Source organism: Triturus cristatus, chromosome 1_2, assembly GCF_964204655.1.
Source record: "Triturus cristatus chromosome 1_2, aTriCri1.1, whole genome shotgun sequence".
NCBI classification, from domain to species: domain Eukaryota; kingdom Metazoa; phylum Chordata; class Amphibia; order Caudata; family Salamandridae; genus Triturus; species Triturus cristatus.
Window position 1 is genome coordinate 319,297,201 of NC_140580.1, and position 14,660 is coordinate 319,311,860.

At 42.6% G+C, this 14,660-nt stretch overlaps 1 protein-coding gene across 1 annotated transcript in view; it reads left to right on the plus strand.

The window, feature by feature from the left end:
- The window catches only part of WNT8B (Wnt family member 8B), a 542,910-nt gene that overhangs the window by 377,766 nt on the left and 150,484 nt on the right, over positions 1-14,660 (plus strand). The gene's annotated exons all lie outside the window — the stretch shown is intronic.

The window sequence follows — 14,660 nt, forward strand, 5'->3', positions numbered from 1 at the left end:
ACCATTACTGGGGAGGCATTTCTGACGTGCACATAGGTTGTGCCGGTCAAGACGGGTTTGGGTACACAAATCCGGTCTGCACTGTTTTAGCAGTGTATATGTACTGTTTAGCAGTATATCAAGTATTCCGAAGTATCTAGTTATTGTCAAAGAATTATGCTTGGTGATTAGTTATGCAGACGATCATCATTGTTGGTTATTTTAAAGGTTAAGAATGTTTAATGTTTAATGTTTAATGTGTTAAACGTCCTGCATATTGTGGTATGAATGGTTGTTCATTATTGTGCTTTTGTACTAAGTGTGTTCAAGATTAGGTATCGGATCAGTTGTCAATATGCCGCTCTTTTCGAAATTAAGACAGATCACTACTAGAAAAGGGGTGCTCGAAGAAGCCGTTCCTATTCCTCCTAGGGACACTCCGGGGTACTTCATGTATCATAAACATGGCTTAGATGCTATATTATTTCTTGATTTATGGGTAGACTACACCAAGGAATTACCAGAAAGTCAGAGGTGGCCCACAGCGGGAACCTGGGATGCAGAGTGCATCATGAAAGTCGAGGAAGAGTTATGGAAAAGGAAAGTCAGACAATCACAGAAAGATGCCGTTGAGTTATGGCGTAAAGAATCTCATAGACGTACAGAAAAAGCACGTAGACAGGAAGAGAAGAGTAAAGAGAATTCCAATAAAGTTCGAGAAAATCTATTAATTGAGGAAGGGATCCGAGTGAAATATATCAGAAGGTAGACATGATAAACAAAATTGTATAATAGCCATGTGCCGAAAGATCCGTAAAGAAATAGAACGCCTACACGAAGAAAGATTAGCGGTAGACGAGTTCGAACAAAACGAGGAGGAAGGATCAGGACTGCCCACAGGACAGTCAGACACTATAGCCTATGTAGGTAAAGGAAGATCTTGTAATAGTAATAGATGTCCTATTGACCCGATACGTCCGATATGTCCAGATAATAATAGGAATTTCCAAATACCTATAATTAACATCAGGTCTAACGAGCATTCGTTCCAAGCCGCCGACAAACTACTCCGAGAACGAAGGGGTTATCATTTCCTCGATTCTATGGATGAACAAGATTTAGCTAGGGCAGCTGTCCATTGGGTGGACAGTCCCGGAAAATATAGTGATGATACAGTAGCACGCGCATTTTTGAATCTCACCCCAGATGAACAGCGGTTAGCTGGGATTTATATGATTCAACAACTCATTATACTATATCAGAGTCAGCATTCGGACCCTGGTCCCTTACCTGACATATTGACTGAATTGCTTATGAATAGATGGAGAGGTTCAGGTACTAAATTAATTAAAGAAATTCTAGAATCAAGAAAGCAGTATATTCTTTTTGTATGTTCAGACCGTGTCTCATTACCCGTCAAGGAAAGAACCACGTATTACATGGATAGACAGAATCCCTTACGAGAAGTGCACCCAATAAAAGGCGAGGACAACGAGTTTAAACGCGTATTTGTATATACGCCCATATCAAAAATAGAATTGTTAGAAATGAAGAAAGTGGTACCCAGTCATGACAAAGATCCAGCGGGTTTTCACCGAGAAATTAAAGACATGTTACTCATGGGAGAGTATACCTATCCCGACATTATGACAATATTAAAGGTATTGATGCCTGCTGGCATTTATGAGAAACTCAGGGAAAAGGAGTGGGAGGTAGGAGACCAAAAGATAGAATGGTCAGCATTGGAAGCAGAAGAAAAGGCCCGAACTGCAGGAGCAGGACTTGGGGATAAAACTAAAGCACTACCAGGTTTATTAGTACAGGTACTGCCACGTTTATTAACTACGAAAAAGGAAGATTGGGGTACAATTTCAGCCTGTAAGCAGAAGCAAGATGAAGACACTAGTGATTACTATGCCCGATTTGAAAAATGTTTTGGTATAAATAGTGGCCTAAAAGCAAGTAGCGAATCATACCCACATCTGTTCGTAACAAAATTAGTAGAAAATGCCCTGCCCCAAGTAAAGAATAGAGTATTAAAATTCGAGAGTACCTGGCAAGGTAACACTCCATCACAAATGTTACAAATGTTACAATACCATCACAATAGAATTAGAGAGGAACAAGAACATGAACACAGACGCATGAAAGACACGAAAATGAAAATGTTAGTTTCTCAGACAGTCCCAGCTGAAGGACATAAAAAGGGTATGACACATTCCGGTGATTCAGCCGGACCTGTAAAAGGGACATGCAATTATTGCAAAAAGCCAGGTCATTACGTACACGATTGTCCAGTTTTGAAACATAATATCAGCATAGGTAAAACACAAGAAAGACCACGGCCACCTAGACAGGACCAGAATGAACAAGGAGCTCCGCAGCATGCACAGTCCATGCCAGCTTCACAACAGTCTATACAGTTTGTGCCAGCTGCACCAGCGCTGCCTGTTGCTGCCACACAAACCACGACACGACAACTGTACCAGACCGCACAGTACGACTATCCTGATTATCAACGATACGCATGAACAAGCCTAGAGAGGGAAGTTGACTTACCCCTTATCGAGATCCCTGTAGATCAAGAAGGACCTTATGTACATAGTGAATTATTAGGCCAAGACAGAAAATTTTTACTCGATACAGGGGCAAGTCGAACGACCATAAAACGTAGTGAAGTTCCAGGGGCACCCCTCTCAGGCTCACAGAATATTTCCCTTGGTTTTTCAGGAAAGCCTATTGTTAATGAAGTGTCACAGCCTCTTCCACTTACGATAGGACCTTTGACCCGAACTACCGATTTATTGCTTACTAAATCATGTCCAGAAAATCTATTAGGAATAAAAACGCTGAAAGCTCTAGGAGCCATAATATGTTGTTCTCCGGAAGGAGTAAGGTTGTTTTTACGTGATTTTAAAGGTCATTATGTGTCTAGAGACATGGATCCCCGACTACAGACTTTACCTACACATCTATGGGCACAAGGCCCTACTGATGTTGGATGCATGAATATTACACCATATCGAGTCACATTAAAGGCAGGAGTGGTACTACCACGAATGCGACAATACAAGTTACCACCAGATGCTGTAGTGGCTTTACTACAAATCATTGACGAGCTCATTACCCAAGGAGTAGTTGTAGAAACAGACTCCAATGTATGTAATTCACCGATAATTCCGATTCTTAAACGAACAGATCCAAAGGCCCCGCCAGTATATCGATTGGTTATTGATCTGCGCGAATTAAACAAATGCATTGTGCCGCAATTTCCTGTGGTCCCAGATATCTCGTCATTACTGACAGCTATTGATTCCGAAGCGACATTCTTTACTGTAATCGATCTCAAGAATGCCTTTTTCAGCGTCCCAATAGATCCGGAAAGCCAATATTTGTTCGGGTTTAGTTTAAATGGACGTAGCTTTAAATTCTCACGCGCACCTCAAGGATTTACAGAAAGCCCCAGCATCTATAGCCAAGCACTGAAACGAGAACTCGACAGTATCTACATGCCAGTTAACACTGCTCTGCTTCAATACGTCGATGATCTGTTGATCACCGCGAGAAGTGAACCGGAATGTGAAAAAGCATCACTGACAGTTTTACAATTTCTAGCCGAAAAGGGGCACAAGGTGTCCCCTTCTAAGCTGCAATTCTGTGTCCAGCGAGTTATTTATCTTGGACACTCGCTGTCCAAGGAGGGAAGGCAGCTTACACCCGACCGCATTCAGTTAATAGCTAACATGCCAATACCCAAGACACAAAAGGAGGTGCGGGCTTTCATAGGCCTCACGTCATATTGCAGGCAGTGGATCCCTCAGTACGCATTTCTAGCAAAACCACTCATTCAGTTGACAACACAGGAGGCAGCCACATCGACTGTTCTCCCTTGGACTCAGGAACATACACAAGCTTTTGAAAGCCTAAAGAAAGCTTTAAGTCAAGCACCTGTTTTAGCAACGCCATGTTACAGAAAACAGTTCACACTCTTTGTTACAGAACGCGAAGGTACTGCCTTGTCAGTACTCACACAGGAACAAGCAGGAGCACACAAACCATGTGCTTATTTTTCTAGTACATTAGATCCCGTAGCTCAGGCTTTGCCTGCATGCCTAAAATCAGTGGCAGCGACAGCTTTAGCAATCAGACAAAGCGATGCCATAGTGTTAGGACATCCATTGACAGTTCAAGTACCACATGCAGTAGAGGTTCTTGTAAATAGAACGCAAACACAACACTTGACTATAGCGCGACTTACAGGGTACGAACTTACATTGTTTCAGCCACATATAGAAATCAGACGCTGTAATACATTGAATCCTGCCACACTTTTGCCAGTAACCGGAACAGACCCACTAGCCCATGACTGTATTGAAGTTATTACAATAACGACGAAACCTAGACAAGACTTAACCGATGTCCCATTGTCAGACCCAGACCTGACATTGTATGTAGATGGTTCATGTATGAGAACAAATACAGGAGAGTTGGTGGCTGCTTACGCAGTCACAACAGATACTGAAGTCATTGAAACTAATCGTATAAATATTTTGTCAGCTCAAGCCGCAGAGCTTATTGCTCTGACACAAGCCTGTATTCAAGCCACAAATAAAAAAGTCAACATATACACTGATTCACGTTATGCATTCGGAGTTGTACATGACTTCGGCGTGCTATGGCGAGAGAGAGGTTATTTAACTTCCCACGGTGCCCACATTCAGCACGGACCCCTCATTCATGCCTTATTAGATGCAATACATCTACCTACTGCAATATCAATTATGAAATGTAAGGCTCATACGAAGGTTACTGATATCATTTCTCAAGGCAATGATCTAGCCGACAGAACAGCTAAACAGACTGCTCAAACCCAAACATCCGACATGACAAAGACAATAGTCCCGATGCCGACACATTGTATGACAGTTAAAGATCCTACCCTTGACGTAATTGACATACAGACACATGCTACACCAGACGAAATAAAGAAATGGACTGAATTAGGAGGGATCCAAACGGACCAAGGATGGATGATGAAGGAAAAATCTGTGTGGTTCCTTCCTGATTCAATGGTCCAAGTTATAATTAACACTATACATAGTCCAGCACATCTAGGAGAAAAAGCTATGCTAGACAGCATTCAACACATTTGGTTCAATAAACATTTACGAGCAGCAGCCAAACAAAAGGTCCGTACCTGTATGATCTGTTGCCAGTTCAACCCAGGAAAAAGTGTTCCCGTAGAGCAAGGTGGATTTCATCCTCCTAATCACCCTTTTGAAGTACTCCAGATGGATTATATCCAGATGGAACGATGTCGAGGATTCAAATATGTTCTCGTAGTTGTCTGCGCTCTGTCCCGCTGGACGGAGGCATACCCGGTTTCAGATTACACTGCCCCGACTACTGCCAAACAGTTAGTTCGAGAATTCTTCCCACGATACGGTTTACCACGTGTTGTTCACTCAGATAACGGCCAGCCGTTCTCATCCGAATTAATGAAACATGTTTCACTTCTGTTAGGTTATCAGTGGAAATTCCACTGTGTCCGACACCCCGAAGCAGCAGGTCTCGTAGAAAGACATAATCAGATACTGAAAATCAGATTGTCCAAAATATGCAGAGAGAAAGGTGTCGACTGGGTAGTAGCGTTACCAGTTGCACTCTTCTACATGAGAATGGTAGCACACTCTCGAACAGGGCTATCCCCGTATGAGGTGATCTTCGGCAGACCACCAAATATGTGGGGGACGCCTATACCACGCAAAATAACTGATATTGACTGTAATATGCTGACAGATTACTTGGCTTCCTTGATGTCTGCACTACAATCTTGTCGTTCACAGGTAGCTGCAGCCTTTCCCGACAATACTGAGGTGAAACCCCATGACGTAATTCCGGGGGACCTCGTCTTTGTGAGGAATTTCGACCGAAAGACTCAGCTGGAGCCCAGGTGGAAGACACCCAAGTTGGTCTTGCTGACCACAAGGACAGCCGTGAAGATCGAGGGCAAGAAAGGATGGGTGCATTCAAGTCATATCAAGAAATTTCATGGACTTCCTTCAGATGTAAACAGCCCACCTCGTGTGTCCTCACCAATTGACTCAAAACTACCTCTGGCTGAGGCCGACGGTAAAGAACTTTATAGACTAAAATTAAGGCCTAGGCCGTCGGACGATTTGATTGTTTAAGTCCTCTCCTAGGTGAAGCGGTTGAATCTGTCTCCGACATGTATCGCCTAGACCTGAATCATGGACAGTCGCGAAAAATGATGAAACGACAGGCGTATTGTAAATCACTGCGTAGCCATTGCATAGTGACATTATTAATCTTGTTTTTCTTAAGTCTTTTAATAATTACTGCAAGTATATTGTTGCACATATATTACCCTATTGCCAGAAACGTTTACAATGTTACTGCTGAACATTCTTTTAGTGACTTACCCCCGCATGAATTGTCTTATAGACTTGCGCTGCGCAATAACACTTTCATTAGTATGTTACATCATTCCCATCAGACTAGTAATGCAACTAATTGTTGGGTGTGTGGCCGGCTCCCTCCCTATCAGAATTATGAAGGAGTCCTGCCTTTCTTTCCACATCCGTTTACACATAATGGCTCCTGTGGAGCATGGTTTAGTTTAATAAATTCCATAGACTCAGATACAGCCGTTTACCAAGACCAGTGGGTATGGGGAAATCTGAACCTAGTTTTATTCAAAGTCTGTTACCCTGACAAGGAGGGTCGCCCCAAAGGAACAGGAACTGATCTAGAAAATGAAGTATATGGATTAGGTAACTTCACACCTAATCTCATGATTCTGAATGTCGAATCCGAAGTTGAACTAATTTTGCCCACCATGTCAGTATTCCCAGCGAAAGGTGAATTGTGTGTAAGAAAAGTTGGTTCCATACATATGGGCCATAGTAAATGCACTACTACAGTAGAATTCAGTGATCAAGGCAAATCTTCATTTAGAGCTTATCGCCACTCCTACTTTATATGTGGTCAGACTGCATATATGCGTCTACCTCTAGATTGGGATGGTACCTGCTACATTGCATTCCTTTTGCCACCTGTTTTCCTAGCTCCTCCTGATTATTATAGAAATATTCATTTAGTACACAACAGAGAGCGGAGAGATCTCCCAATTGTCGATTACACTGAAACAGCATGGGAAAAATACACAGATTTCAATAAAGGCATCTTTCCCTATATAGGTACTGTTACTAATAGTAAGCTGATACGTAGATTAACTAGAACCCTTGAAGCAGTAGTGAACGAAACTATTTCCGCCTTAGGCAATTTAACAGAAGAGCAGTCTGCTATGCGGATTGTTGTGCTTCAAAATCGTCTTGTCCTTGACGTCATCCTGGCTGATAGGGGCGGAGCTTGTAGGGTCATCGGATCAAGCTGCTGCGTATTCATACCAGAAAATTCGCCATCTGTATATAAAGCTATAACTCGCCTTCACAAGATTGTAAGCCAGATACACCAGAATCCAGGCACCTGGACTTGGTCCGGTTGGTTTTGGAGTATATTATCTACCTTTGGATGGAAGGTCCTATCTTTCCTAGGTATTGGCCTTCTCACACTATTCAGTTGCTGTCTATGTCTGCAATGTGGACCAGCGATTTGTGGTCTGTGTGCCACATCGTGCATTCCACCACCAAGATCTCATTCGTCACGGAAGAAGAAAGAAGAACAAATGATGTTATACGAACAGATCAATGGATTAATGAAGATTGATATCTCTTGACGGGCAAGTAGGGGACAAGGAGGGAATGTGGAAATATGGATTTTTCTGGTCAGTTATGTCCCCTATCTTGGACCCCAACGGTTCTATGTGCATGTTACAAGTACATGTATATCCCCTCCAGTTCCAGTCATGAAGACGCAAACACATGTGCGTCCACCGTCAACATGTCCTCTGTCAGATCCGCCATGAATAGGCCGGATATTCCATTCCTAAGTATGAAAAGCCACCGGCTTTATATGGTTCACCTATGCCATTTTACAGTCCAGGCAAGTAGGCCCTGATTCTGTCATCAAACTCTTCTTGCCTTCTGCCTCTGAAAACTCCAGTCTGAGCCTGCATCTGTGACCATGAACTTTGTCTCATTCTCTGCGCGGCTCACGAAGCCTGACATCAGCCTATTCTCTGCCAAGAACTGTATTTCACCTTCGAGTTATCTGCTTCACCCCTCAGCCGATGCATTCCTGTCTAGTAGTTTAAGTAAACATTCTTCCAGCTACCGAGCAAAAGGCCCGGCTTCTCTGTCTTCATGCAAGTAATTCATAGCCCTGTTACCATGGAATATTCCTACCCCCTCGCATTTAGTGTAGACACTTAGACGCTTGTACACGCACGCACAGTCAGTATAGAATAGATTCTGTCCGAGAGTCCTTCTTTTGTGGATAACATAGTTCTTTAAACATAGGATGTTAGATATGATTTGGGATTAGGTTGACTTGACCCCCCAGACTTTTCGTCTCCTCATGTAGAGCTAAATGTCAAGTCCCCTTCACCCCCTAGTTGCACGTCAATCACACGTCATGCTGCTGCACGCGCATCTATGCCAAGTATTATCTTATAGATCCACCTATATATGACATCATAACCAATTATGTTCCTTTTTACTCCTTATTACACCCATTTTCGGTTACGCATATGAATCGTCATTTTCCTTATCAATTGTTACGCCTACTGCATTCGCTTCATTGTAATGTATGTACTATAAAAGTCATTTCTTGTCAATAAAGTATGTACTTCACTTCCTGAACCTCCGTGGTGATGGAACTTGGAGCAACCGATTATAATCGATCATTGGAATAAAGCCCATTCCGAACCTCTAATACCACGGATTCTGCCTCTTATTTACTGAGCTGTTTTATTATGTTTCCGTATCAAATTAAGTCCCGGTAAAGGAATTTTATTTACCACAGAGATTAAAGAGGAGCCGAAGCAGCCAGGAGGCCACCATTTCCACGCTGCGCCGGGCCACGCTTCAGGAGAAGCGTGGCTTTCCAAGGTATGGAACAGGGTGGCCGGATGGGTTGGGGCACGGGAGAGGACCGACCCGTAGAGGGTGTTTCTCCTCACTCTGACCTCCTACTCCGTCTCCTGGTATCCTTGAGCACTTGCACCTGATTTGTATAGCACTCACGGGTGATCCCTTCACTCCCCTTTTCCCCGAAGAACGTCCAGACAAGGATATTGATTCCTTTCTCCTCCTTCTTGCATGTACCCGAGTGGCGTTGGATCAAGATACAGACCAGACCCGGCGACGTACCGAAACCAGCCAGGGAGAAGACCCGGACAAGACGTATTGTCACGTGCCTTTACACTGGCTTCTCTCAGGAGGAGACGCTTATGTTTAATAAAAACCCGCTTTACCAAGATACGGTCTTCAGAGCCTTCTGTCCCCACGCCCACAGCCTGTAAATTAAATGCTACAGATAGACCAGCAGCACTCATTGTGCCACCCATTATAGTAGCCTTTTAAATGTGTCTCAGACCTGGCACTGCAATCTGCAACTGCCATTTTGACCTGGTAAAAGAACCTTTTTGCCATGCTAAGCCTTCTTTTTAATACCTACAAGTCAACCACAAGGGAGGCCCTAAAGACCCATAGCGTAGGATGCATGGTGCTTTAAAAAGTAGGACATGTGGGCTTAAGTTTTACGTATCCTGGTAATGAAAAACCCCTCAAGCCGTTTTTCACTTCTGTAAGGTCTAACTCCCCCATTGGCTACTGAGTTACTTTATTACATTTAATAAGTGCTAACTTTGGATTGTGAGCAGATGAAGATATGCTATTTAGTCTCAAATGAATTGTAATTTAAAATAATCTTTATTTAAAAGTAGGATAATAAGTCATAATTCTGAAAATGCTACTTTTAGAAAGTTGGTGTTTTATTGTTCTAACGATTTGTGACTTCTGTCAGTATCTTGGGTCATATGACTGTGAATTGCTCTGCTGGTGGATGTGTGTATTCTTCCCAGACAGTGACACAAAGGGGACTAGGTGTGGGCAAGATGGCTGGGGGCAGAGCTGTGCCCTGGCCCACTTACACTTCAAAGGGCTTGCTTGCAGCACACACAAAAGAACTTGACACCAGTCTTTTATCACCCTAGAAAGTTTGGAGTCTTCACAGTTATCCCTCCACATACTAAAGCAGACACCAGGTATAAATATTGGACTCCAACAACCACTCTTCAGAACACTCCTGGACCTGTGCAAGTCACAGAAGGTAGACTGCCTTGCTGTCTTAGAAGGAAGACTGGACCTGCTTACTTCGTCCCAGGCTAACCTAGAGTGACTTCAAAGGTCAGTTGGATGACCTCTTGTGTGAACTACAGTGACAACAAGCTCCAGTGGCATCTTTGCAACTGCCCAGCTGATCTGCTGCAACTGGACCTGCCTGAGCCATGCTGTTGGCCTCTTCCTGGAAAGAGTTGTGATAACCAAGAGGTGCCCCCACCCCAGCCCAGGACCTTTGACTGGCATCAGTGTGTGCATAAGAGTGTACTCCTCCCTGCCTAAATGTGGGTGCCATCAAATCCGATGCAGTGTGACACAACCCAATGCAGCACCTCATATCTCAGCATCTCGTAACTCCTGATCAATGGCTTCATCGGAAGCAATGCAACTCGACGCAGGAACTTGCAGAGCAGCCTTTGCAGTTCCTGGGAGGAACCAATGCAGTGCAATGCAACTCAGTGCAGGACCTTGCATCGCAGCTCCTGATCAGAACACAACTCAATGCAGGACTTCGCATCGCAGCACCACACATCTGATCAAAACCGACGCAGAGCGAGGCAAATCCTCGCATCAAGGACGTAAAGTACAACTTTCAGTGGGACTAACCTGGTCCCTGTATCCAGCACATGCTCCATTGCAGTCAGACTGAACTTGTGGCTGTGTCCCAGTTCAGAGCAATCAGATAACCACAGCTGGCGCTTTGTGTTTCTTGGTGCTGTTAACTTAAAACTTTACATTTGAATGTCTCTGGTTCTACTGATTGGATTTTTGTCATTCTGGTATCATTTTATTTGGTAAACTGTACTCTATTTGACTTGCATCATTGTGTTTTCACTTTATTTGTGTTTGTGTGCTGCATAAATACTTTACACATTGCCTCAAAGTTAAGCCTGATAGCTTTGTGTCAAGCTACAACAGGGTTAAGCACTGGTTAATGTAGTGACTTTTGTGGTTCACCTTGCGAAGGAGTTTGGTTGTCGCCTGAGTGGGGTTTCCACCCCCTCAATCAATAACCCAGTATCTTATGAGTAAACAATAAAGATATCAGTAAAAAAAACACAACATTTGGGGCCGGAAGACTTTATTTTTGTCATTCATGCATAATATTCCCCAAAACAATTACTTAGCAGACAAATCAAATAAACTTGAGGTTCCTTCTGTGTTTGTGGGAGTAATGTAGTCATCTGGCTCTTGGATGTTTAAAAAGGGGACCTGTGGTGTTTACTCAGAGATACACAGGTAGAGTTTGCATGAGGATGGTGGCCGGACAATGTCAAATACTGGTGGGAAACTTTACTACCAGTTCTAATACATTCCACAGCAGGATTCTCCAACCTATTCTGTACTTCTGATCAGTGAAAATCATTGTGAGCTACTGAAGGCCAAGCAACTAAAACATTGTTAGCAGACACCCTCACGCCCAGCTTGATTTACTTTAAGCCTAATGTCCATAGAGCCAGATACTAGAAACAACAACAGGGGTATACCCAAATGACCCTTAAATACCTGGGTATGGACGCGTAGTTATATACAAAGAAAAATAGGTATCAAGGAACCAATACTGATCAATTATATGGGTTGAGCACGTTTAATTACCCTCTCCAGAATAATTCATATTTACACTGAATATATCTAACTCAATTTACAACACACATGGGCAACACGCCTATTCAAAGAGAAAGTGCATGACATATATCAAACGGGTATTCGCGTGTTTCGGATATAGTCGGGCGGCATGAGAGAATCTCTATCAAGCGAGGGATCGTATATCTACTTTGAAAGTTGTATTCCCGTTTAATTCGGGAGGTTGCCAGTTTTGAGAGAAAGCCCTACCTATCTAAGATACCTTTGCATAGGGTGTGCCCCACCCACTATTGGGAAGGTAGGGCCCCCTGTTATAGGTTCAGCGTGTGGGACCTCGCGCGTCCTATTTTACGCAGATATTTTTGTATAACCCCTGTCCTGAAGAGGCCAATGAAGATAAGGCTGAAACGTGGTCACGTCGACAGACACTTTAAAGGAGGAATCACAGGACTAATAGTGATTCTTGAAAACCTTGCTGTGATACACTAAAGCTAGGTTAACTAGTTATTAGCCCTGTAGTGTCTCACGTTTTGACTACCTCCAAGTGGATCGCTCATAATTCTCTAAGGGGGACACTATTACGAACAAATTATTTTAGGGTTATTGGTCTTGTTGTATATATGTCATGTTGTTTGTGTAATGCAATTTGTAATGTGATATATGTCATGCACTTTCTCTTTGAATAGCCGTGGTTGAGGCCTTTGGTAGGCCGTTTCTTGGGTGGCCGTCTCAGTCTCCAGTGCAAGGTCACAACGTCAAAGGCTGTAGTTAAAGCCTTTGCATAATTATAATGCGCCTGACCTGATGCACATTAAGGTCAAGCTGCCCCATTGTCAGAGGCAGAATGACAATGGGCTGTTCCAGCTGTCACATCATGAGCTGTGCCTTCCCTCTGCCTCCCTCCAGGTGTGACAGAGGCCCTAAAGAACTGTTGATGGAAGCCACTAGGACTTGCTTTGCAGGGGACTGGGGCAGGGGAGAGGACTGGAGCTGGTGGTGGGGTGTTGGTGAGTACCAGCAAGGGGGCTCTTCAGTTATTTGTGTTTCCTCCCCTGCATGGAACAGGGAGATAAATATGTCTGTGCTGATCTCCTTTGCCTGCCATAAGTCAATTGCTACAGTCAACAGAGAGAGATTCTGGCATTAGCTGACTTTGAAACTGGGGAACCAGGTTTGAATCCCAGCGTCAGCTCAACATCCTGTGATTCTGGGTAAATCACTTAATTTACATGAGCCAAAAAATGAATTTGACTCTGTAACGTTATCTGGTGCTAATGTAAGCCTCCAATGCTTCTGGGCCATTTTCATGCTATATAAAACTGCATGTAGTTGAGGAAAGTGACACTTCTTTTTTGTGCATTTTCACACTAGCATCATTCCTGTTATTGGAACTTACATGAGATGTTAGCAGTAAAGAAACAACAACAAAACCAAATACACCTTTCATGAGTCTCTAATCATTGGAGGGTTTCTATTAAGTATTGTAAAAAATAAATATCTAAAATCCCAAGATGAGTGTAAAAGGCAGTCTTTGACATTAAAGCAAATGTTTGCCAACACTTAGCTCAATGATCGTAAAATGTTGTGATCTGCGAACATGGGCCACTTTTTTAGGCTTCCTGGGCCTAATTTTGGCCCCAATCCAACCCTGGCCAGATACTATTGTTTGAACAAAATACTTTGACTTGGGATACTATGACAGGGCTGCAGTGAGAGCATGGTCAGTGGGGATTTATGAACATGTGTGCGTATGAATGGGATATATGGGCATGGGTAAATGAGAGCCTGTGTCGTATGTACTTGTGGCACAGGACATACCTTTTGGCATATTTGGCACAGTAACATGCATAACACAAAAATACAACCATTTTTTAAATGGGAGAAATTCAAAGTGCAAAAAAATGATCTGCAAAAATGTTCATAATATGGAATAATTTTCTGCTCTTTAAATTTCACCCATGTAAATAAATGACTGTTCAGCCACTGGGAGCAAGATGCATACTGTCTGTAAAAGCGACACTTTGAGATGAGAAAAAATTATTTTGAAGAGTTAACTTTATGTTCATTTGGATTCCATGAAACTCATTATTTAAATTTTCTCCTATTTCAAAGTGTTGCATTTGAAAACAGTAGGCATTTTGCCCCCAGTAGTCTGTAGACTTTAAAAGTGAAGAAACATGCTTCATAAAACATTAAGAGTAATTGGCTGTGTTGAAAGGGCAAAACAAATTTATACTTAATGTTTCATAGAAATATTTTTCTTCAATTGAAATTTCTCCAATTTAAAATAATGACTTTATTTCTCAATTATAAATATTGAAGTGTCTAGTGGCCAGATGGAGCAAGCGGCTTGCTGTTTTTTAATGTGACATTTTGAAATGGGAGAAAATTAAAACAGAGAGTTAACTTAATCATGAAGTTAATGTTTCATTTTAAATTTCTTCCATTTAAAAGCATTTAGAAACATAATGTTGTTTCCATGTTCCAATATTTAGTTAACAAGGACTTTTATTTAATAGTTAAATTACTCAGTGATTCAGTTCTTCCCCTCTGATCCCCACCATGGGCCAAAAATCTGAGTCCAGCACTGCTCATTATCAGGCCGTGCTATCCCCAGCGTGATGTTATGATATAAAATAAACACAACCATCCCCTAATTTTGGATGGAAAACTACCTGGTGTTTATTTTAAAATGAACTCAAGGCTGTAAGTTTCTCTGAAGGTTTCTGTGAGCTCACGATCGACCTGTTCCACAGTCTTTCAGATTTCCTTCTATCCAGACACTCTAAATGTTTGATACGGGGCACAGCGTCTTCTTTGATTGCTGAACAT